This window comes from Muntiacus reevesi, chromosome 2 (assembly GCF_963930625.1).
Source record: "Muntiacus reevesi chromosome 2, mMunRee1.1, whole genome shotgun sequence".
Classification (NCBI taxonomy): domain Eukaryota; kingdom Metazoa; phylum Chordata; class Mammalia; order Artiodactyla; family Cervidae; genus Muntiacus; species Muntiacus reevesi.
In genome coordinates this window covers 56,249,557-56,253,239 of record NC_089250.1, presented here as the reverse complement: position 1 = coordinate 56,253,239, position 3,683 = coordinate 56,249,557, and the positions used below count along the sequence as shown (strand labels likewise).

Sequence of the window (3,683 nt, the reverse complement as noted above, 5' to 3'; positions counted from 1 at the left end):
GGCTGGGTCCCCTCCCCTTGCAGGAGGGAGGAGAGGGCTCGGGAGTCAGGCACTGCACAGAGAAGCCCCACTCAGGCTTTCCAGTTGCCATTTTCAGGGGCTTCTCCCATTCTCAGGAGATAACAGCTTTTCCTTTCCTCCCTGTCTGCTCCCCTCTGAGGGGCGTCCTCTTCCCCAGTGGGGGCAAGTGGCCACAATGAGTGTGAACATCAGGGAAGTGACCGCAGTCCCAGGTAAATGGGCTCCGCTTCTTCCCGAGCACGTTCCCGTGGCAGCGGGAAGTCGCATCCGGCAGACGAGTCCACACCTCCTGCAGCTGTCCCAGGAAGGCTCCAAGCAGATGGTGGGGCCCCGGTGTCTGAACGTGCTGTCGGCCTCCACCCCCAAGGCGTCCTTCTTTGTCCCCTTCCTTTCCAAGCACGAGCAGCTGCAGGAGTTTCAGGACCTGGTGCAGAATGAAGATGTGAGGCGCTCATTCAAAAAACATTCAGAATTTCAAAGCGGAGACAGCAGAGCATTAAAGCCAAGTGTGGGATGCTCTGAACCCAGGGCTCCATGGGGCTGCCGAGACGCGCACCCTGTCCCCTGGCCTTGACTCTCTCCTGTGAGAGAAGTTAAGTTACATGTCCTCCACTTGTGGGTCGAGTGGCACGAGGGGGCACCTCTCAGCCCAGAGGTGACACCTCTGTCCCCTGCTTATTGGGCCAAACCCAGCTGGGTTCCATCTCTCCTCGCTTGGGAGGGGAGATAAGGATGTATGTTCTTGATTTTCCTCTGACTCCTCTTTCTGTTTGTCTGGGCCCCACTCCCGCCCCTAAACTTACTTAACATACTGTCTTCTCTCCAACCAAGCCCTCCTCCAAAACAATAGATTTCCTTGTGATCGATATGAGTCTGCACGCCGTGTCGATGGCTTTCAGCACATCCTTTCATATCCCCACGAGCTGGTCCACACTCCTTCTTCAAAGTGCGGTCTCCACAGCAGGGCAGGTAATGAGCTGAGCTGGCCGGCTCTTCTCCGGCCTCCCAAGGCTTTGACACGAACCAGCGCCCCTCCCCTCCCGGAGTCTGTCTCTGCCCTCAGCCTGGGGACGCTACAGCCCACGAACAAAGGCCTAGCTTCACCCCGAGAAACATGAGCCCCAAGCAGGCTGAGGTTGCTTGCTTGTTCAGTCACTGATCTCTGATGTGTCAGGTGTAGGTGAAGCCTGGGAGGAAGTTGGAGAAGGGATGGGAAGCATCACTCACACCCCAGGGTCCCAGGTTTGAGTTCCAGCTCTGCCACCCACTCGATTTCTACCTAGGCGGGTATTGGAGCTCCCTCTGCCCTCAGTTTCCCCAGAACCTACCTCCATGAGGCTGTGGTCGGTGAGAGGGAGCAGGACAGGGGTGGAGCAAGCAGCTGCCAACAAGGGCTTGGGAACTGTGAGCCAAGGTCAAGGAGGCAGCCTGCGCCCCACACGTGAGAGTCACAGCCAGACGTTCCAGGAAGGCACGTGCTCAGCCTTCAGACCAGGACCCCAACCCCCACCCGCCCGCCCCGAGGCTCCATCCAGTCTCCCTCCTCTTGGGCCCCTTGGCCCCCTCGGATCGGGGTGCCTCCGCCTCAGGCTCTGGGCTCACCTGGGAACACACCTGTCTCCCTGGCCTCCAGCTCTGGTCACGCTTCAGTCCCCAAAACTGCCTTTCTCAGGGACATGTCCCCCCCGCCCAGCCCTCACTACAGCAGGGCCTCTTGAATGCCCTCCTGGCCCCTGGGCTGGTATTTCAAGATATATATGTACATAGTTTTACATTTTAATTATCTGTGTGATTGTTTGCTTAACTTCTGCCTCCCCTGCTCACTGGATGCCCCAGAGGACAGGGGTGTTACCCACTGATCGCCATCATGTCCGTGGTGCTGCATAGCACGCAGCCAGCTGTGAAAGCCTGGGACGCTGTGGTCACACAAGGAAAGGAGTTTCTAGATCAGAGAGACAGAGAGAGGACACATAGAGACACGGAGAGACGTGCACACACACAGAGAACTCCAAGAGGCCCTGTGTGGTTGGGGTGGGCACAACAGGGAGGGGCATAGGGCTGGCAGTGGGGCCCAGATGCCCTTGGGCTGCAGACCACCTGGCCCTGCAGCCTGGACTGAGGATGTGGGCCTCTCTCCCGAGGGCGCTGGCGCCTCTGAAGGGCATCTCCTGGCCACATGGCGGCCCCCGATGTGCATTTTAGGAAGATCACCGGCAGCTATTCGGAGAGTGGATTTATAGCCCGGCTCCTTTGTTCAAATCCCCAGGGTCATTTTCTTCTTTTTTTTAATAGGATTCTGCTTGTGAGGGACTGAGCCTGAGCTGATTGTTTCTTCCTAACTTGCTTTGTGACCTTGGGCAAGTCCTGGCTGCTCTGCAGGAAGCAGGGGATGGACCCCTGCCTGCTCCTCCCAGCCAAGCAGCTGTGGTCTCCCAAGCCTTCTGCCCCGCTCCCTACCCACCACCATCCCCTACCTGAGAAAAGTCCCCTCAGTCTCACAGGGCTACAAGAAAGGGGTCTTCTTTCCACTGGGTGTGGGGCAGTCTTTAGAGTATCACACTTGTGATTTCTCCAGGAGGGGTGTACACAAAGCTGCTCCCCAGGGCGATGGCTGTTACTCAGTTGGTACAAATTATACCTGGGTCTGTGTTGTTTGGGGCCCTCCCAGGTGGCTCAGTGGTAAAGAATCTGCCTGTCGAGCAGGAGACACAGGTTCGATCCCTGGGTTGGGAAGATTCCCTGGAGTAGGACATGGCAACCCACTCCAGTATTCTTGCCTGGAAAATTCCATAGACAGAGGAGCCTGGCAGTTACACTCCATGTGGCCACAAAGAGTCGGACATGACTAAGCATGCCCTGTGCTGTTTGTCTGCCATGATGAGGACAGTTACGTGGACTAATTATTGTTTCCGTCCAACTCCCATTTCCCCACCCCATCGCTTCAGGCCCCTGATCTTGGCTCTCCTTGGTGGCTGCCCTGGAGAAGATGGTGATCGCCCAGGTGACAGGGCAACCTGACTTTTTACTCTGTGGCTGCCCTTCTGCACATAGAGGTAGGCGTGCCTAAGGTGATGGAGCTCCTCTGGGTACCATTTAAAACAATGCCGGCTGAAAACCCCTCTCGGCTTCTTAATACTGCCTAAACCAGCTCTCCCTCCAGACTTATAAAGTTCGCCTAACTTTCCTCTGCCACCCAGGAGAGACCTTCACTGCACTTGAAAACAAACAAACAAAAAAAACACCTACGGGTTTTTTGCTGTTGTTATTTCTCTGCAAAACACGGGAGGGTTTTTGGCTAGAAGTCCGGGAGAGTTGGGGTGGGCAGGAGGGAGGATAAGTTTCGCAGTGGTTTCTTGTCCTAAGGAAAACATGCTTTCGGTTATGAAGTACACCCCCTTGAAATCTCACTTGACATTCTGTAAAGAAAGAGGAACTTTTTAAGAAGCTGGCTGAGCCACCTAATACCTTGCCTCCAGAGTGAAGCCTTTTTTGAAAGATTAATATCGAGCTGGAGACAGCCAGTGACGGTGATTGTACTGATCCTGGCTTGTTCTCTGCCCGCATTGTCTCGGCCCTGGAAGCCGCATGAAAGCTCCATCCGGTGTGTGCCCGGGGCTGGTGAGGCCAGCTTAGTTCCATGAAAGGCTGCCAGTCCCGAGGTG

At 55.8% G+C, this 3,683-nt stretch overlaps 1 non-coding gene across 1 annotated transcript; it reads left to right on the top strand.

Annotated features, from left to right (window-relative positions):
• Positions 1 to 2,683: 2,683 nt before the first annotated feature.
• On the top strand, positions 2,684 to 2,754 carry TRNAD-GUC (transfer RNA aspartic acid (anticodon GUC)). Its single transcript has one exon. It is a non-coding gene; the product is annotated as a tRNA-Asp (tRNA).
• The last annotated feature ends 929 nt before the right edge of the window (positions 2,755 to 3,683 follow it).